At 47.2% G+C, this 21,100-nt stretch overlaps 1 long non-coding RNA gene across 2 annotated transcripts; it reads left to right on the top strand.

Annotated features, from left to right (window-relative positions):
* The first annotated feature begins 6,452 nt into the window (after positions 1-6,452).
* On the top strand, positions 6,453-18,442 carry LOC132521104 (uncharacterized). 2 transcript variants are annotated; one of them, XR_009540733.1, is made up of 4 exons: positions 6,453-6,780; positions 17,783-17,883; positions 18,023-18,135; positions 18,219-18,442. It is a non-coding gene; the product is annotated as an uncharacterized LOC132521104 (long non-coding RNA). The 2 variants fall into 2 exon arrangements; XR_009540732.1 differs by lacking the exon at positions 6,453-6,780 and adding an exon at positions 11,481-14,847.
* The last annotated feature ends 2,658 nt before the right edge of the window (positions 18,443-21,100 follow it).

Raw genomic sequence — 21,100 nt, forward strand, 5'->3', positions numbered from 1 at the left:
ATAATCACTGCCCGGTGCAGAAAACAGGTTGCACTAGAACTAGTCTGTTGTCACTGGCTTGTCCTATTTGAATCGGGAAGTAATGCTGTGGTGAGATTCAGTCTCCAGTAGTTTTGCACTGGAAGCGGAAAGAGCACATGGACCCCCTCCCAACCCCAGAGGCTCAAACCACCCACCTCCTGCACCTGGGCTCTCAGCCAGGTGCTTTCACAGTTGCATGATGAGCAGTGCTCTGCCTGGTGAACATTGCTCTGCAGTCTGAGCGCCTGGATGCAATCCTCCACCCTGTGCCTTCCAGGGTCTCCCCCAGGCCTCTGTGTAAAATGAGGATAATAATTGTACCAACTCCACAGAGCTGTCGTGGGAATACATGATTTAATACACGTACAGGCTTCTGGTACATAGTAAGTATTGCGAAGCGGGTTGCTGTCATCGTCATAATCACCATCAATACTTGGTTTCCCACCTTCATGTTTTTATTTTTAAATCAAAACCAAGTACCATACATAACATCATTTAATACTTCAAACGAACTTTAAATAAACTCACTTTTGAAACATAGCCTCCTCCTAAGCAAAGTATCCTTGAAATCACAAGTTTGATGGTTTTAGTTACATTTTTAATGGCTCTTTGCAACAATGCAGGCCCATTAAAGTAAATGTGTCCACCCTGTAGCACTAACTCATCTTGTGCACAACCAGGGGTTCTCTGCCCTGGCTGTAAGGGACAATGCTGTGGGCGAGTGCTGGCATGTGTCTCTGTCTTCTCATCTGTAAAATAGGTGTGATGTGATGCTGCTGCTTCCTGGGACTGTTGTCCTGTTCTGCAGCATGTTGGTTGTGCCCATGCTTTGTAAAGTGCAGTTCACTAAAGTTGTTATCATGTGGCTCTCCTGTCCCTATCCCATTCCAGGTTAGCTGCTCACCCCAGGTTTACAAAAGGAGCTGCTAATGGAAAACCTCTCCAACCCCTATCCCACCTCTCCCTGGAATTTGTTGGAATTCGCAGTCAATCAAGTAGACTTTTTTCTCACGTGTTTCCTTTCCTCAGGCTAGAACAGACCCCAAATCCATTTTAATCCTCCATCCTCATTCAGCATCCCTCCTCCTTAGTGAGGGTGTCAGGCCTGGTTGCCATGCTCATGTGATGGCATCCCCAACCCATGCCCCTCCAGCTAGGCTCAAGCCTGCCCCAGGGTTCGGGAAGCAGAACTTCCAGGAGTTTTATCTCCATTGGCCCGTGGGCTCTCCCCCTGCTGCCTGTCCATCGAACTCATGGGTCTGGAAATACCCTTTCTCTGGATCTGACCGGCAGAGGCAGCTGCTGCAGTTCTGCATTTTCCTACTGCATGGTGACTCATTAGGCATTCCCTCTGACCAGAGCCTCTTCCCTCTCTTCACCTGGGCCAACAAGGTAAATCTCCACCAGAGGGCTTGGTGTAATTTCAGCTCCAAGGGGTGAAGGCTGAGGCCTTGGGGGCTGGGGCAGGGTGGGGGTGGGGGGAAGGGCGGTCCTGAGGGCAGAGGAGAGGATGGGAATAAAGTCCCAGCTGAGGCCTGGGATGCTTTGCATTTCCCTGACTCCGCCCTGTCCAGCCAGCGTGCAGGGCTTCACAAATGTCCATTTAGAAAGCTCCTCCCTACTTGTGTGGAGCGGTCCCAGTGACGGGCCCCCATCAGACACAGGAAAAGCTGAGGAAGCTGGGCACTGAGGACAGTATGATTCCTTTTATTTTATGGGAGAAAGGAAAAAATACCTATAAAACAAATCCAGAGCTTTTCCCTGAAGAGTGGAAGGGAAGAGCAGTTTTCAGTTTCTTAGACAGTTTTACTCTTAGTCTATCAATGTGCCATGGAACCCCGAAGAATGTTCAAGTAGCCCTTCAAGTGTGAGTTGTATCTTCCAAATCAGTTGGACGTGGCTCTTCTACTCCAGCTGGGGCATCTCTGGGCCCTCCTCAGCCCTAGATCTTTTGAGCCAGGGCAGAGGGCCCCTCCCATTTGGATCTCTTTCCTTTCAGCACTCCCTGCCCCAAATCCTGCCCCTTCAGATTTTCTCAACCCACTGCTCCTACTCCCAGGTCCTGCCTGGCATCCGCAGCCTCCAAGACAGGGCAGGCGTCTGGCCACCCTGGGTTCTGCTCTGCCTGGGCTTGGACCCAGGTGGGGGCTGGTCATTGGGTTCTGTAAGGCGAGCTGAGCTTGCTCCTGACCAAGCTGATACCTCGTATCTGCTCGTATCTCCTGTTTATTGATGCGCTGAGGGAATCTCTGCTCTCTGTCCCCCTGGAGTTGGCCTAACTTTGGTTTGTCAGCCCCCAGGAAAAGGCGGGAGAGTCGGGTGGGAGTTTGTTATGGAATCAATGTTTGTGTTCTTCCAAATTCATATGTTGAAATCCTAACCCCCATAGGTTATGTATTAGGAGGTGGGGCCTCTGGGAGGTGATTAGGTCATGAGGGTGGAGCCCTCATGAATGGGATTAGTGCTCTTGTAAGGGAGATCCCACACACCTCCCTAGCTCCTTCTGCCACGTGTGGAGCCCAGACCATGCTGGCACCCTGATCTTGGACTTCGAACCTCCAGTGAGCAAGAAGTCCCTGCTGTTTATAGGCTACCCAGTCTATGATATTTGGCATAGCAGCCTGAACGGACCAAGGGTTAGAGGGATATAAAAACCCATTCTGACCTGTACATATGTTTAATTATTTGGCCAGAACTAAATTTTATTTTTCCATGGCACCTATTTCATTGTACTGGCAAGTGTCATCTCTTAATAAATGGTGTTCACAGATCGTTGTTCCAGCTTATAGAATTCTGGGGAAAAGAGCTTCTAGAATAGTGATATGTTGTACTTGCCACAAAATCAAGCAAATTGAAGACGTCTGTGAGCGTTAACTCTCCTTATGACAGTCTCATCTGGTGGGATAGTTAGTAGGTAACATAGGGACCTTCACGACAGAGATTATAACAAGAATAAAATAATAGTTCTTATAATCAAACTACAGCTGGGCCCTGTGGTAGATGGTGAGGAGTCAGTCATAAACAGGACATGCCCTCTGTCTTCAAGGGCTCCGAGTCTGGGTCATTTTGACTCAAAAGAATTTGCGGTGACCCTTCAAGTCCACTGTTCTCTCTCCAGCCGCCCAGACTGATAGCCACCAGCACGCCATCATTTCATCGGATGGATGCAGATATGACTGAGGATAAGACACCTCACCTTTGATCGCTTCGTGATGCTGTGTGCTCAGATTTTGTACACGTGGTGCATGTCTGCACGTCTTTTTACATTTTTATCCACACCAGTTTTGTTTTTTGCTTCTCGGCTAAATTCCCAAAGATGATAAAGAAGTGTGTTTATTCATTTAAATTGCCTTGCACTAGGATCCACTCAGCCAAACACCTGGGTGATATTTTGATAATGATGGTGTTGATGCTGACAAACGCTTGATAATTCAATATCTATGTAAAGTGTCCTATTTTTAAAAGAAACCTTGGCTAGAACCTAACTAAAATCATAGGCAATTCAGAAGAGGTTTCTTTTAAGAAAATGGCAAGAGAAAAGGCTTTGCAGACCCATCAAATGAGAGAACAGTGGTGCTCCTGGCAGTTTTTTCTGCTTTTGGCACCGTCCAGGTCACCCCCAGAATGATGCAATGTCCTTGTGCACCTCGTCCCATCTGCCTTTGTCTGTATGGTCCAGGGCCCATCAGTCCTTAAGTGCTACGCTTCCTGCCTACCAGGCAGGCCTGGGCTTCCTCTGTGAGTCACTCTGTCTGAAGCCATGACCCGTGCAGCACCCCAGAGTGTCTCGATGCAACACTTCGCTATTAGCCTCCGTGCTCATCCAGCAATTTCAAGAAGAAACTGCAAGATATTGTTCTCTGCCTAATCAAAAGCTGTTCTGCCAAACAACAGGGCAGTGAAGATGAGAGTTGCTTTCAAACCTAAAAGGAAAGGCAAACAAATACAAGACCAAATTCTGTTGGTCAAGCTGGATGCTTTGATATCAGCCTGTCAGAGACGGCAGTGGAGCCTTCCTCGACTCCTTGTGACCAGGGCTGATATTCAGCTGGTGTGCAGGGTAAAGACAGCTCTGTCCCACCAGCTTCCACGTGCCCTCTCATCTCCCAGGGAAGAAGCAAGTATGGTTCCCTGTTGGACAGAATGGGCAGCATCCACACTGCAAATTTAGTGATGAAAATCTCTAGATGCATTTTTTTTGGCAAGACTTTTATTTATTTATTTTTTTTTCGGTACGCGGGGCTCTCACTGCCGTGGCCTCTCCCGCTGCGGAGCACAGGTTCCAGACGCACAGGCTCAGCAGCCATGGCTCACGGGCCCAGCCGCTCCGCGGCATGTGGGGTCCTCCCAGACCGGGGCACGAACCCGTGTCCCCTTTGGCAAGACTTTTGATAGCTCCACAATAATCCCGGAAGTTTTGCCTGGCCATGCCTCTGTCTCTGGCCTGATGCTCTGGCTGAACAATGCAATGAGAAGTGCTTTGGTGGTCCCTGCGTGCCCAACAGGTGTGTCCTCCTGAACCAGGGGACTAGAACTACCAGCTTATGGGAGCTGGGACTGTCTAGGACCACTTTCTCTGCAGATTTTGCAGTTGTAAGGCAAGGACCTTGCAAACCAAATTCTAGAAGATATCAAGAGGCAAGTGGAGGGAAAAAAAAGAAAGAAAAGACAAGTGACCAAGACTGCTGCATAAATATAGAATTGGTAGGATACTGCTGGTTCCCAAGAGGGGGACCATCATTCCACCGGTTCTCACCCCAGGCTGAAGGCCCTCTATTGGACTGTGAAGACATCTTGGGCGGGTCTAATAACCTGGGTATCTTCTTTGCCCTTTGCTGTGTTTCAACTTGAGACACAGAAGAGGGAGGATGGTTGCTGTGTGGGGTATGTTTGTGTGATACAGATGGGGATGTGAAAGTAAGGAACTCTGCAGCTAACATCTGAGATTTGCCACCAGCGAGGAAAACAGTCGTCAAGCACTACCCTGGGCCACCTAATACGGCGTCCTCAGAAATCCTGTGGAATGTTTTCAACTTGCCAGCCTCTTATGCACCCAGACATATATTTCATATTCCTCAAATCCTAGCCAAGAAAGGGAAGGAGGTGGACCTGGCGGGCCTGCAGGTAGCCTGGACCAACAATCAGGAGAAGCTTGAGTTTGGTGCTGGCTCCAACACCAACATATAATCTGTCTTTCATCTGATCCCTCTTGGATCCCCTGGATATGCTGGAAATAATCTTTGACAGGTTCAGCTGAAGTAGCTGAGAGAATGGAAATTTGGAGAGCAAGACCCAGACCACAGCAATCTGCTGGCCACACTGCAGACTCCCCTTAATGCAAGTCATCATTTATTACTAACTCCATTGATGACCTGCTGACTGTGGCCTACCACTTCACCAGACCAGTGGGAACAGATGGCCTAATGTGATGAGAGCATCACAGAGTGTCAAGGCTGGAACTCCTTCATTCTACAGATAAGGAAACTGAGCCCCAGGGAGGAAAATATTATAGTTATTCATTCACATTTCTGCTTCCGTAATTAGATTACGAGGTTCTCGAGGGCCAGGACTATATTTTTTGAAGACTCACAGCCTAGTAGAGGGCTTGGCCATTGCAAGATGCTCAATAAATGTTTCTGAAAGGGAGGGAGGGTGGATGGGAAGGGGACTTGCCTAAGGTCACACAGGTTGTAGTGGCAGAACCAGACCCCCTACCCCACAGGCCGCTGTCGGGAGGAAGGCATGCTGGCCGCTCAGGGAGCTGCGCATCTCCTTTCAGCATTGCCAGCTCTAGTTGATGTCTTCCCGCAGGTCAGCCTGGCTCTCTCTATTGCCCAGAAAGTGTCACTGATACCAGACCCCAAGGCATCTGCTGTTCCACAGCAGGGCCCCGGGGTGCTCCCCTGGTCTGTGATGTGAACATCATCAGAAGAACCGAGCCGGACTTGTCTCACCTCCCCTGATGGAGGGGCTGGGCCTGGGCTCTCAACTTAGGCTGGTGTCTCTGGCGGGTTAGGATCCAGATCTGGAGCCAAAGGAGAGCCAAGAGTGAGGGCCCCAGGGTCACAGGCAGGATGGAGCCTAGCAAGACATCCAGGCAAATGGGTGGCAGAATTCTGGAAACGTCAGTAAGGCAGGGCATCGGAAACCAAGGTCCAGAGAGCAGAAGGGACCTGCCCAAGCTCACCCCCTAACAGGGCAGAGACGGATTCGAGGCAGGGACGGTCTCTTCATAGAGGTGAGATGTTCTCTTCCTCACAACAGCGAGGAAGAGCGGGAAGCCAGAGCAAGTCCCGGAGGAAATACGATGCAGCTGCGGATTCTGTTTATAGGGCGGCAGCAGCCTCGCCCAAGGTGTGTCAGGAGTCGGGGTGTGGGTGGGACGCTGTGAGCTGCATGCCTCTGCGTTGTCTCAGGCTCGCTCCACTTTCTGCCAGCCCTGGGAACCTACCTTGCCTCTGTCCCTTGCACTGGCCCCTCTTTGGGGTTGGGGAGAGGCCCAGAGTTGGAAGTGACTCTTTTCTAAGCAGCCTTCAGGGCCCTGTCAGTGACATCATCTTCTGCCACATCCCTAGACAAGGTATCCCTTGTGCCCCAGGATTGGCGCGGAACCCAGAGCTTGGTCCCTGCCCCCAGGGGTCTTAAAATCTTGTTGGGGAGCTAGGGCACATTTGAGACACCCAGCACCAGGCACTCTAAGGCCAGCATCGCTCTGGCTACACCGAGCGGGTTGCTCAGAAAAAGCAGAGATCCTCGCAGGTAAGTTGGCTTCTTGGAGGAGGTGAGGCTGGAATTGGAGCCCAAGCACTACACGCTGGGTGAGGGTTTTGAGTAAAGTCACTGCAGCAAGACTGTATGGGCTTCTCGCAAGGGCAGGGGATGGAAAGCTTTGGGGCAGCCTCAGAGTCACGGGGTGAGGGCTAGTGTTTTTCAAGCATTTTTTAGCAGCAGAATCCTTCACCAAAGGAAAACTTAGGTATCAACGTGCTAAAAGCAGAACTGCTCAGCTTCCCTTTCACCCCGGGGTTAGCCCCCCAGGAAAGGAATGGAGCTCTACAGCTGGACTAGTTCAACCTTCTTATTGGACCAGCAGGGAAACTGAGGCACAGAGAGCCGAAGGACATGCTCATTGGCTCTCGGGCACGGAGGCAGACAAGATTGAGGTCTGTCTCCTCTCCCCAGCTCAGGGCTTCCCCCAGTAGACCTTACTCCCTCCAGAATGTGGCCAGACTGGGGAGACCTTCCACTGGGCTAAGGAATGTAAGTTCCACAAGATGAGAACGATGGAATGTGTTTGGGCAAAGGCATTCTTTCTGGCATTCTAGTGTGGCAGCCTAGCTCAGACTGTGCTCTCTTGATGTTTCAGTCCCTTTATTGAGGAGGCTGGCATATTTGAATCATCTGAGAACGATCTCCAGCAGTGCAGCGTCAAAGACACTGGTGGGGATGGTGGTTTGGGCTAGAGAAGGACAGGTGTCATTGGTTGAGTTTTGGTAAATAGATGAATTGTCAGTGGATAAGTTCAGTGGATAAATTCAGTGGAAGAATCAGAGCTTCTTAAACTGCATGAGAAATTGTGCCCATCCATTGGCCTAATGGTGTGGCTTTAATTAGGAATTCAACAATAACTAAAAAAGTCCTCAGAGAAAGACAAATACTATATATCACTTGTATGTGGAATCTAAAAAGTACAACACACTAGTGAATATAACAAAAAAAGAAGCAGACTGACAGATATAGAGAACAAACTAGTTGCCAGTGGGAAGAGGGAAGGGGGGAGGGGCCATATGGGGGTAGGGGATTAAGCAGTCCAAACTTATGCATAAAGTAAATAAGTTACAAAGATATATTGTACAACACAGGGAATATAGCCAATATTTTATAATAACTATAAATGGAATATAACATTTAAGAAGCGTGAATCACTGTATTGTATACCTGTAACTTATATAATATTGTACATCAACTATACCTCAATAAAAAAATACACCTAAAGACCTAAATTAAAAGGTAGAAATAGATAAATAAGCCCCATCTTGAGCTCACAAATAATGCAAAGAACTGATAAATATCTTTGGAAGCTAGACAAGACCTCCTGCCTCTGTCTTCCTTGCAGATTTGTCTTGGCCAAGCCTCCTTCCACTAGGCCTCTACCAGTTTTCGTGACACATCTTAGTTTCTGTTGCCTCATGGCTGAGAAGGCTAGCTGGGACTTGGAGTGAGGTGAAACACCTTAAGTAGGCGGCACATGCATTTATCCTTTTTTTTTTCTTTTTATTCTTTCATATGACCAAGCCTAGAAATGCTTGTCAGAGAACATCAGACACTTCCTGAGGTCTCAGAGTCAAACCTCCCCTCCACTATCACCCAGGAGAGCTGCTCTCTCAAGCCCTGAGTCCCCCAACACCATCTGGTACATTACACACGTGGAGTGCTTTACAGTTTGTAAAGAGCTTTCGAGTATATTCTCTTATTTGAGCCACACAAAAGTGCCGTGAGGCAGGCCAGCAGGCATTGTTCCGATTTTAGAGAGGGTAAAAGCAAGGGTCACAGGGGCAAGTAGACTTGGTCAAGGTGGTGTCACTGGTTAGGGTTTATTTAACAGATATTCATTGTTTTATTTATACTGCTTTACGGATGATATTTGTTGTTACAGCATGAAGCCAGATCTGCTGACTTGCTTCCCAGGACTCTTTCAGCCGCACCAGGCTCTTTCTCCTAAGGATATAAATAAAAATGGATTTTCTGCTAGAAACAGGTCAAATGACTTAATACAACTGTAGGCAATTCAGAGGGACCTGGTAAATCCTAAATGAGACATGCTTCATTTGAATAACAAACCAGAGGAGCTCTGAAGCCTGCAGCATAAAGAAATCGAATTATACAGTTGGAGGGAACTCAATTATTGAGACCAGTGGCTTTTAAACATTTTTAAAGCACGAAAACCATTCTTAAAATTCAGTTTTACCAGGCATCTCAATAAGAAAGCCTATCAAAGCAGCATCTTTGTAGAACTTGAGGCTTCACTTAATATCTTTGGAAAACCCTCTTATTTATATTGTAGATGAGGAGACAGGCCCAGAGGCCCAGGGACAGGTCCCTTGGGGAATCTGTGAGCTGGGGCTGGAACCCCAAGCTGGTGGTATTCCCACTGAAGGGTCCCCATGCAGAATGAACTGACTGACCCAATTCACTTTTTGGTCATAATCCCCCACTGTCGCCCATATTACTAACACACCCAGTCCTTTCCAGTCTCCTTTGCTCGAGCTATTTATTTCCTCTTCTCGGAATGTACTTCTGCCTATGAAACTTGCTTTTTTTTTTTCCGCTCCACACCTGGATCAAAGGCATCTCCCCTCTCCTGTGAAGTTTCCTCAAGGGTCATAGTGAGACAGACTCACAGTCCCACTTCTGAGTCCCTCTGGAATCTTTGGTGACATTCTTAGGATGTTCCGCTTTGGTCTTAGAGTCATTTGAGGCTTAATCCCACTCCTGAGATTTCATCCTTTTTGAGGACAAAGGCCCTTCCCAGGACCTAAGACAGTGTCTTCTTCCAGCTCTAAAATACCATGAAGCTATGATCTCAAAAGGTGTTACTCTAAAGTCTTTTTTTTTCCAAATGGAATTGTACAGAATCGGTCTCAGTTTTGAATACCTAAGTCCTGGCTGGTTAGATTCTTTTAAAGCTGAGCCAAGTTCCTTCCATCTTGTCCTCTTCCTCATTCTTGAGCATTTATCATGCAGCTCTACATGAACACTGACTGACCTTGACCAGGGCCTGTGAAACACACACAGTTGCTGCCTTCAGGGGCACTGGCTAAGGAGTCCGAATGACCTGGCCCCCCATCCTGGCCCTGCCATTTCCTCAGCAAGCCACGTCCTCCCTTAGAGCCCCGGCCTCTTCAGCCATTACACATGCCCACTCCTCTGTGAGGAGCTGAAGACAGGTACATATAGAGGCATTTATAAACTGCAGGCTGCCTTGTTGGCCAGCCTGTTGAAATCAGTGGGAAAAAAATTAAAGTCAGTGTCTAAGATTTCAAAAACTTGTGTAATACCAAATAACCAGTTTATCTGAATGTTCTCTTTCTAGTGGGTTGCTGTGGCATTATAAAGTTATAGGCTTCCTACCATTTGCGGTTCAGCCCTGAGGCCCTTGTATTTGCTGCTCTGGAAATCAGCTCACTGTAATCTACTGACTCCAGTTGAAAATATACATTCATTTCCAAAATATCTTTTGAACATCTACTATGCCAGGTTGTTATGGGTTGAATTGTGCCTCTCAAAAAAGATATGCTGAAGTTCTAACCCCTGGTATCTGTGAATGTGACCTTATTTGGAAATACAGTCTTTGCAAGTTAAAATGAGGTCATACTAGAGTAGGGTGAGCCCTACTCCATTGTGACTGGTGTCCTTATAAGAAGAGGAGACAAGAAACAGACGCAGACCCAGAGGGAAGGCTGCCATATGAAAATGGAGGCAAAGATTGGAGTTATGCTTCCACAGCCAAGGAAGCCCTAGGGCTACTGGAAGCTAGAAGAGACAAGAAAGGATCCTCCCCTAGGGGCTTTGGAGGGAGCATGGCCCTACCGAGGCCTTGATTTTGGAAGTCCAGCCTCCAGAACTATGAGAGAATACATTTCTTTTGTTTTGTTTCGTTTTGTTTTGCGGTACACGGGCCTCTCACTGTAGCGGCCTCTCCCGTTGCTCAGCACAGGCTCCGGACACGCAGGCTCAGCGGCCATGGCTCACGGGCCCAGCCACTCCGCGGCATGTGGGATCTTCCCGGACCGGGGCAGGAACCCGTGTCCCCTGCATCGGCAGGCGGACTCTCAACCACTGCGCCACCAGGGAAGCCCCATTTCTTTTGTTTTAAGCCACTTAACTTTGTGGTACTTTGGTATGGCAGCCTTAGGAAACTAATACATTGGCAAACAGGGCATCTGGCAGAGAATAAGATATAGAACTTACATTTTGATGAAGGAGGCATGACAATAGACATAGATGAATAAATATGAAAATGGCGGGTTCAGGTACTAAAAGTAGGGTCATGTGATATTGTAGTTCTTACTTGAAGGAAGAGAAGCCCTTTGTGTAGGCGGTGGGCTGGAACCAGATCACATAGGGCCTTGGGATGCTGTATGGGAAAAGGGATTGTCACGGAGCCACCATGGACAGACCTAACTGGGTTATTCAGATGGATGATGGTGGTTTTGAAAAGAACGGTAGCAATGGAGGTGAAGTGAAATGGACAGATTCGAGATATTTCGTGATGATTGAACCAAAAGATCTTGCTGATGGATTGGCTGTGGAGATGGGAAAAGAGAGGAAACAAGGATGAATCTAGATTTTTGACTTAAGCCCAAACCATTAATTTTTGAGTAGGTGGTGAGGTCTTTTATTGAAGTGGGGAAGATTAGGGGAGGCACATGTTGGGGGTGAGAGGGATGGAATCAAGAGTTCTGTTAGGTTCGAGATGCCTGTTAAACATCTTTGTGGAGGTGCAAGCAAGCCATTGGTTGTTTGAGTTCAGTGGCAAGGAGGGCCTCTAAGACCAGGGTCCTCTCCCTGTATGGTGACAAAAGATTTTTCCAAATCCCAAGGCCTCCAGTGAGACTGGAGAGAGTTTCTTTTTTCCTATTGGAAGCCTTCTCTTTGTCCAGGGTTATAGCTGGGCATATGCCTCCTGAGTGGCCCTGAATAACCGCTAATGCTAACAGACTTGCTAAGTAGTGTGGAAGTTTTTAAACTCCTTCACGAAGTATTTTGTGCTTCCTGCAGTGTCTTCAGAGCCATGTCTAGCTTCATCTGCAGAGTCAGGTCTCCTGGGGCTTCCAGGATAAACTGGGTGGAAGCATTGGGGGAAGCTGTAGGTGACCCTGGACAGTATTTCCAGGACTCCAGGCTCCAAGCTGGTTGACTAATTAAGAAAGCAGAAGAAACTTTTGCTTTGCACAGACTCATTTCCAGCACAAAGAGCTTGGGGGAAAAAAAAAAGCCAGAAATTCCTCTACTCTGGGCAGGCCAAGCCTCACCCGAGTGTGCTGACTCAGAAATAGCAGCTGCTTGCCCTGGGAGCCAGCAGTTGTTGGCACAATCAAAGATCAATTAAAACATGCCATTCTGGTTTGTTCTCCCTACACCAGTCCTTCCAGGGCACTTCCTCTCACTTTCAGCTTCCTCCAAAGACTTCTTTCCTGCCTAGTTAACTTGGAGCCCAGTGGCCTGTGAAGGAGGTGGCTGGAAGGAGGGAGGAGCCGTGCACCAGCAGCTAAGACCTGGGGCTTGCTTGGCTTCCTCCAGCACCATTCCTGGGACTGTCAGTAATTCACTGACCTCCCTGGGCCTCTGGTTCCCCAACTACAAAGCAGATAGTGATTGTCCACCTTCCTGTCCTGTGCTTCCAGGGTCACCCTGAAGGTGAAGAGAGAATGCATATGGCCATGCTCCGTAAACTGTAGGCCCCTCTCCAAGTTTAGTGGTTTCTGTGACGTATAGCATATAGAATACGACAAAGTGTGTATTTTTAACCCATCTTAAAATTAACCCTAAGAGAAAAAAGAATGGAATCATTCTTTTCTAGTTGCAAAATAGTTTAGGGGGGAAGAAATCAATAATCCAGAAACTCCTGGAGTTTCTCGAAGTTGACATCTCCCTGGCCCCAGGGGCCCAGAAGAGGGGGTGTAACTGGGTGCCAGAGAATGGCTACAACACAGGGTTCCAGGAGCCTCCCAGGGAGGGTTGCCAGATCAAGTAAATAAAACTACAGTATGTCCAGTTAAGTTGGAATTTCAGATAAACAACACATAATTTTTAGTATAAGTATGTTCCAAATATTGCATGGGATATACTTATACTAAAAAATTATTCATTGTTATCCGGCAGCTCTACAGGATGCCTGGGTCACATCAAGCAGAGGATTCAGTAGGTCTAGAAAGCCACGCGGGTGGTCAATATGCCTCACTCGTGTCCCCAGGAGAGTGCCCTGCTTTCAGCGTAGGGTCTCCTTACCCTTCAAGCAATTCGGATTAAGGAAATGGTCTGCCTTTACTAATTCAGTATGTGTGTTTGAGGGCTTCCTATGTACGAAAGGGCATTGTCTAAATGTGCAAGACCATAAATCTAGTCACTGTAGACTTAAAGCTCAGAGAGCGTTAGAGGAAGGAGAGGAGACCAGACTCAAAGGAGACAACAAGGTGAAAGGTGAGGAGGCTGTTTGCTGGGAGGAGGACTGAGGAGAAGCCAGGGGCAGGGGCTTCCCATCCCCCAGCACAGCCTCTTTCCCTGCTGACTGGGCGCTTGGACCCCCTAACTGTCATGCCCTTATGCAACTCCTCCCTGCAAAGTCCACACATTGCTGTCACTAGTGGGCTTTGGACACAGGCTTTTCAGTGAGGTGAAGGGAAGCAGTGAGGGAATTACCCTGGGCAACGCCTCTTCTGAGGGAAGCAAATTTGAGATTTTCTGCATAACTTGTCATTAGCAACACCAGACGTGCACAAAAAGGAGAAAGCAAAGAACACTGGCCACTGACCGTGCTGTACTCCCGCCTCAGGAGACACTTGTCTGGCCCCAGTGTCTCCTTCCTTCCCTTCCTTCCTGCCTTTCCTCATTATTTCCTGACTAACTACTCACAGAGGAGAATCAGCCAGAGTCCCACTAATAGGATGCCTACAATCAGAGGCAAGAAAGTTAAGAAGGGGAAAGAACTGAGGCCTGAGATCATGCCCAACTGAGGAATCCAGGAAGGCTTCCTGGAGGAGCTAGCATTTTGTTGTGAGGGCTGAAGCACACATAGGATTTGGACATGTAGTGATGGGTGGGTGGGGGAGACAGGTCACACACAAGCAGAGGAGAGCGCAAGGCAAGGAACAGAGCTGGAGAAGCCCAGAACACAAGAAGAAAGTGGTGATCAGGGAGATTTCAGACCATTCTGAGGTTGGTCTCAGGGTTCAAACCAGGGACTCAAGGGAAAGCAAAGTTTGCACTGTCCTAGGATGCTCAGAGAAACGTTCTGACCCACTTGTTTACCTGTTTTTCTCTTTCCCCTCACTTGAGCACATCTTTCTCTGTTGGAGACTCATTTATAATTCAGGCAACCTCCTTCAGAGGGAGCAGGTGTTTCTCTGGGATGAAGCACCTTGGGAAGCAGAATGTACAAGTGGAAAAAAGGCGTGTCACAGCAGAGCTGGGCAGAGAGAAAATTGGGTCGCAGCAAGGGCAGAGGAGGAGGAGGCTTGTTGGTATGCGGTGACGAGGCAGCAAAAGAGGAAATCATTCCCTTCCTATACCCGCTTCTGAAAATCTGGATTGACTTTACCCTCCTTCAGCCCCACTATCCATGATCTCATCACTAGACTGCCTTTCTTTGAATCTCAACACCCCCTTCCTCCTCCAAGATGTCCCTTTAAAAATGCTCACATCCTTATGAAGGACTGTCTACCCTGAGTTCCTCAGACAGCAGAGCCTGAGGTAAATAAGCTTAAGTATCTGTTTTATTAGGGTGTGCAACCCCAGGAGCAGAAGTAAGGGCAAAGGGGAGTGAGGCGGAGGGAGATCCAATAGAAGGGCATATTTTCAAGCTGGCCACAACTTGTATAAAAACCACAAGTGCTGCTTTCACGAGACCATCTTCTGAGAGGCCGTATGACAACCATATACAACATTCCTTCTCAGTCAGGAGAGGAAGGAAGAAGAATGCATCTGCAAGCTCCCATCTCCTATGGAGGCATTTGGCCCATGGGCATAAGTTCCTCTGCTCTTTCACATTGCACATGCGTGAGCACCAGGCAGGCCACGAGGCACTTTATGTGTCAGCGTCAACAGGTAAGCCCCATCCCCATGACGGTGGCCTTGAGGTGAAGCACTGTGGTGGCCAGGCCTGGGTGAAGGTTATTGGGACCCACACAGAACTGGTCTGCAGTGGAGACTGGGGCTGAAACAAGTGGCCTTTGGAGAGGCCAGAGAGATTCTGGAGATGCCCATGTGGTATCTGGTTCAGGGACGGTCCTTCATCTTATTATTAGCAGCTGTCGCCTGGGTTACCAGTTAGCTCTTTAGCAGGTGCTTGCCTGCTGGTGACCCCTGAGGACGGGAGCCAGACACGGCTTGGACGTGTCACGGGGTGGAGGTGCCGGGGACAGGGTGGGCATCAGGCAAGCTCACTTCCCCACCCTCGGTCCTAGGTTGGCGTGTGGCTGTGATGTGAATCACCCTGAAAGCCCATTTGGGCTGCTCACCTCCGGCTGGGAGGCAGGCCCCCAGAGGGCCCCGGCAAGCAAATGCAACCCCATTCGAAGACAAGACATGAAAGGGACTCCTGAGGACCCAGCGTTATTGACGGCCTACTCAAGTCAGAGGAAATCAATAGCTCCCTAGAAAGGGCTTTGGGGAAGAAACAAGTGCCGATGAAGAAAAAGGAAAAACAAATACTTGCTCTCCGTGAGTGAGGGTGAGAGGATGAGTCAGGATTTTCCCCAGATTGACAGTGTTTCTATAAACTTTTGACTGACACCTGCCAAGAAGGAGGGTCTGTGTGTGTGAGTAGAAATGAACCACTAGATTGATTTTCTTTCCTTTTTTAAAAAATACATTTATTTATTTTTGTCTGCATTGGGTCTTTGTTGCTGCATGCGGGCTTTCTCTAGTTGTGGTGAGCAGTGGCTTCTCTTGCTGTGGAGCACGGGCTCTAGGCACACGGGCTTCAGTACTTGTGGCTTGTGGGCTCTAGAGCGCAGGCTCAGTAGTTGTAGCGCACGGGCTTAGTTGCTCCGCGGCATGTGGGATCTTCCCGGACCAGGGCTCGAACCCGTGTCCCCTGCATTGGCAGGCAGATTCTCAACCACTGTGCCACCAGGGAAGCCCTAGATTGATTTCTTAATCTGATCTTCCCTTACCCATCCAGAGATTCCAAATTCCAAAAGAGAAAATTACATAGTTTTCTAAAACATATTAGTACCTTCTTTCCCAAAGCACTCAGGAAAATGAAAAAGGCTTTTAAAGCTCTAGAGGATGTATTTGAAATGCTGTGTACTTCTACCTTGGCAGTGAAAGTAAAAACAAGCCCAGATTCCATTTGAATGGTAAGGTGTCTATCTAATACTTTTCTCCAGGAGTTCCAGGCCCTGCCGTGTGTAAACACTCTCTTCTTTCCCCTAAGGGATTTAGGTGGTCAGCATTATCGGCCCAGTTTGGCAGTTAGTAAAGCAAAGCATGTGATGGGGGACTGATTTGTCCAAAAGAACACAGCAACAGTGTTAGGCATAGTTGTTTTCCACTTTGTCTTCTTGATTAAGTTGCTGTTTCAGACTAGAAATTATGGTAAGGACCCAATGAGATTAAGGACCTCATTGTAAAGAGGGGAGAAGAGGGGCACCAGGGATCACAGAGGGCCATTCCTTCAGGTCTGGACATTTGTTTTTTTTTCTCATTCTAAAGCTGACGTCTCATCAGTGGCTGACAGGCCAGCACTCTGCTAAGCCAGCGAGGACTCTCCTGGGCCTCCCAGGACCTTTGTCTGGAATCAGGGTGCTGGCGTTCGCCCCAGTGACCTTGTGTGGCTTGTATCATGACCTGATGATACCTGAGTTCAGTCCCCCTTTGTTAAGGGCCTTCTATGTGCTGTCTGAGCAGGGCACTGAGTGAGGCTGCACTTGGCAGAGAGGCAGAAGAGAGAACCATTTGGTGCTGACTCCAGTGACTGTGGCCCCCAAGGTATGGTAGTCCTGCAGGGAAGCAGCAGGGGCTGTGGGTTTCTGTCACCAGTATCCAGGGCACAGGGGAAGGCAGCACAGTACTGTGGACAGCTGTCCTAGCTTTGGTTCAAACACCAGCTCTGTCATTCAGAGTTGGTGGTCTTGGGGAAGTGAGTCATTTAACTTTGCTGAACTTGGGCCTCCTCATCTGCTAAATGAAGGTAATGATCTCTACCTCAGAGCGAGGAGATTAAATTGTATAATATATGTAAGTTCCTGGCACACGGAGGCACTCAGTAATTACGGTCATTGTCATGACTGGTTTAGTCCCGGTGTCTCTAGGTGATCCTATTTTGTTAGACTGGAAGCCGTGCTTCCCTGGTTCCCTTGGTCACTCCTGTTTAGGCTTGTATCTGTCAGGGAGGTCTACAGGTGAAAAATTACAGGCATTCTGGAGCTTGCCTCAAAGCACACCCATTGTTCCCACAGGAAAATCAGGAAGCTTCCAGACTGAAGGGCCCAGGCCCCCCATCTGGAGGGTGGGGTGGAGTGGTATTTGAACACACTTGTTTTTCTTTGCAGATTTTTTTTTGGCAATCTGAAAGGGCAGAGCCTATTGCTAACGAGACAGTGTTTTCCATCTGTATCTTCCCTCTCAGATGTTGTCTGTCATTAGGCTTGGGGGTATGGGAGGGGATCAGATCTCCAGGGGCTCAGGATCTGCCCCCAGATTTCCTAACTGGCTAGGAAGAATTCCTTTAAAAGAATGTTGGGGGGGGGCTTCCCTGGTGGCGCATGGTTGAGAGTCCGCCTGCTGATGCAGGGGACACACGTTTGTGCCCCGGTCCGGGAGGATCCCACATGCCGCGGAGCGGCTGGGCCCGTGAGCCATGGCCGCTGAGCCTGCGCGTCCGGAGCCTGTGCTCCGCAACGGGAGAGGCCACAACAGTGAGAGGCCCACGTACCGCAAAAAAAAAAAAGAATGTTGGGGAAGGAGACCAAGGTGGTTCCTGGAAAAGTTTCACAGCTAACCTCCCTCCTTCTCCTCTTCCTTCCCACTGCTCCAGAAGCTGCTCTTCTGATGCCGGCACAGCTGAGCTTGACACTGACAGACAAGGCCCGCCTCCTTTCCCACAACCCATTGCTGTGGGGCTCCTTTAACTGAAAGGTATGGCCTTGCGCCACTTGTGCCCTTTCTTGGGCCACACACAGCTCCATGAGTGGGTGAAACACACATTACAGATGTGCGCAGTTTGTGCAGGAGAGTGTGAATCATTGTCATCTATAGGCTTTTGGTTTTTTCAAAGGTTACACGAGATACCGAGTGCTGCCTTCCCCCTCATCCGCAATTCAAATATTTAAGTCCTAACCCCCAGTACCTAAGAATGTGACTGGATTTGGAGATAAAACCTTTAAAGAGGTTAAGTAAGGTAAAATTAGGTCATATGGATGGGCCCTCATCCAATATGACTGGTATCCTTATAAGAAGAAATTTCGCCACAGACAGGTACAGAGAAAAGACCATGTGAAGATATAGGGAGAAGATAGCCATCTACAAGCCAACGAGAGAGGCTTCGGGAGAAACCAACACTGCTGACACATTGATCTTGGACTTCTAGCCTCCAGAACTGTGAGGAAATAAATTTCCATTGTTTAAGCCATCCAGACTATGGTACTTGTTATGGCATCCCTAACAAAGTGTACTTCCCATTTATGCACTGTCAAGTTTTGTGGTCTGTTTTTTGTTTTTTTTTTTGGAGTATAATTGATTTAAAATGGTGTGTTAGTTTCTGCTTTATAACAAAGCGAATCAGTTATACATATACATATGTTCCCATATCTCTTCCCTCTTGCGTTTCCCTCCCTCCCACCCTCCCTATCCCACCCCTCCAGGTGGTCACAAAGCACCGAGCTGATCTCCCTGTGCTATGCGGCTGCTTCCCACTAGCTATCTACCTTACGTTTGGTAGTGTATATATGTCCACGCCTCTCTCTCGCTTTGTCACAGCTCACCCTTCCCCCTCCCCATATCCTCAAGTCCATTCTCTAGTAGGTCTATGTCTTTATTCCTGTCTTACCCCTAGGTTCTTCATGACATTATATTTTCCTTAAATTCCATATATATGTGTTAGCATACAGTATTTGTCTTTCTCTTTCTGACTTACTTCACTCTGTATGACAGACTCTAGGTCTATCCACCTCATTACAAATAGCTCAATTTCGTTGCTTTTTATGGCTGAGTAATATTCCATTGTATATATGTGCCACATCTTCTTTATCCATTCATCCGATGATGGACACTTAGGTTGTTTCCATCTCCAGCCTATTGTAAATAGAGCTGCAATGAACATTTTGGTACATGACTCTTTGAATTATGGTTTTCTCAGGGTATATGCCCAGTAGTGGGATTGCTGGGTCATATGGTAGTTCTATTTGTAGTTCTTTAAGGAACCTCTGTACTGTGCTCCACAGTGGCTATATCAATTTACATTCCCACCAACAGTGCAAGAGGGTTCCTTTTTCTCCACACCCTCTCCAGCATTTATTGTTTCTAGATTTTTTGATGATGGCCATTCTGACTGGTGTGAGATGATATCTCATTGTAGTTTTGATTTGCATTTCTCTAATGATTAATGATGTTGAGCATTCTTTCATGTGTTTGTTGGCAGTCTGTATGCCTTTTTTGGAGAAATGTCTATTTAGGTCTTCTGCCCATTTTTGGATTGGGTTGTTTGTTTTTTTGTTACTGAGCTGCATGAGCTGCTTATAAATTTTGGAGATTAATCCTTTGTCTGTTGCTTCATTTGCAAATATTTTCTCCCATTCTGAGGGTTGTCTTTTCGTCTTGTTTATGGTTTCCTTTGCTGTGCAAAAGCTTTGAAGTTTCATTAGATCCCATTTGTTTATTTTTGGTTTTATTTCCATTTCTCTAAGAGGTGGGTCAAAAAGGATCTTGCTGTGATTTATGTCAGAGTGTTCTGCCTATGTTTTCCTCTAAGAGTTTGATAGCTTCTGGCCTTACATTTAGGTCTTTAATCCATTTTGAGCTTATTTTTGTGTATGGTGTTAGGGAGTGATCTAATCTCATACTTTTACATGGACCTGTCCAGTTTTCCCAGAACCACTTATTGAAGAGGCTGTCCTTTCTCCACTGTACATTCCTGCCTACTTTATCAAAGATAAGGTGACCATATGTGCGTGGGTTTATCTCTGGGCTTTCTATCCTGTTCCATTTATCTATCTTTCTGTTTTTGTGCCAGTACCATACTGTCTTGATTACTATAGCTTTGTATTATAGTCTGAAGTCAGGGAGCCTGATTCCTCCAGCTCCGTTTTTCGTTCTCAAGATTGCTTAGGTTATTCGGGGTCTTTTCTGTTTCCATACAAATTGTGAAATTTTTTGTTCTACTTCTGTGAAAAATGCCAGTGGTAGTTTGATAGGCAGGCATTGAATCTGTAGATTGCTTTGGGTAGTAGAGTCATTTTCACAATGTTGATTCTTCCCATCCAAGAACATGGTATATCTCTCCATCTATTTGTATCATCTTTAATTTCTTTCATCAGTGTCTTATAATTTTCAGCATACAGGTCTTTTGTCTCCTTAGGTAGGTTTATTCCTAGATATTTTATTCTTTTTGTTGCAATGGTAAATGGGAGTGTTTTCTTGATTTCACTTTCAGATTTTTCATTAGTGTATAGGAATGCCAGAGATTTCTGTGCATTAATTTTGTATCCTGCTGCTTTACCAAATTCATTGATTAGCTCCAGTAGTTTTCTGGTAGCATCTTTGGGATTCTCCATGTATAATATCATGTCATCTGCAAAGAGTGACAGCTTTACTTCTTCTTTTCCGATTTGGATTCCTTTTATTTCCTTTTGTTCTCTGATTGCTGTGGCTAAAACTTCCAAAACTATGTTGAATAAGAGTGGTGGGAGTGGGCGACCTTGTCTTGTTCCTGATCTTAGTGGAAAGGCTTTCAGTTTTTCACCATTGAGGACGATGTTGGATGTGGGTTTGTCATATACGGCCTTTATTATGTTGAGGAAAGTTCCCTCTATGCCTACTTTCTGGAGGGTTTTTATCATAAATGGGTGTTGAATTTTGTCAAAAGCTTTCTCTGCATCTATTGAGATGATCATATGGTTTTTCTCCTTCAGTTTGTTAATATGGTGTATCACATTGACTGATTTGCATATATTGAAGAATCCTTGCATTCCTGGAATAAACCCCACTTGGTCATGGTGTACGATCCGTTTAATGTGCTGTTAGATTCTGTTTGCTAGTATTTGTTGAGGATTTTTGCATCTATGTTCCTCAGTGACATTGGCCTGTAGTTTTCTTTCTTTGTGACATCCTTGTCTGGTTTTGGTATCAGGGTGATGGT

The sequence above is a fragment of the Lagenorhynchus albirostris genome, chromosome 5 (genome assembly GCF_949774975.1).
Source record: "Lagenorhynchus albirostris chromosome 5, mLagAlb1.1, whole genome shotgun sequence".
Taxonomy (NCBI): Eukaryota; Metazoa; Chordata; class Mammalia; order Artiodactyla; family Delphinidae; genus Lagenorhynchus; species Lagenorhynchus albirostris.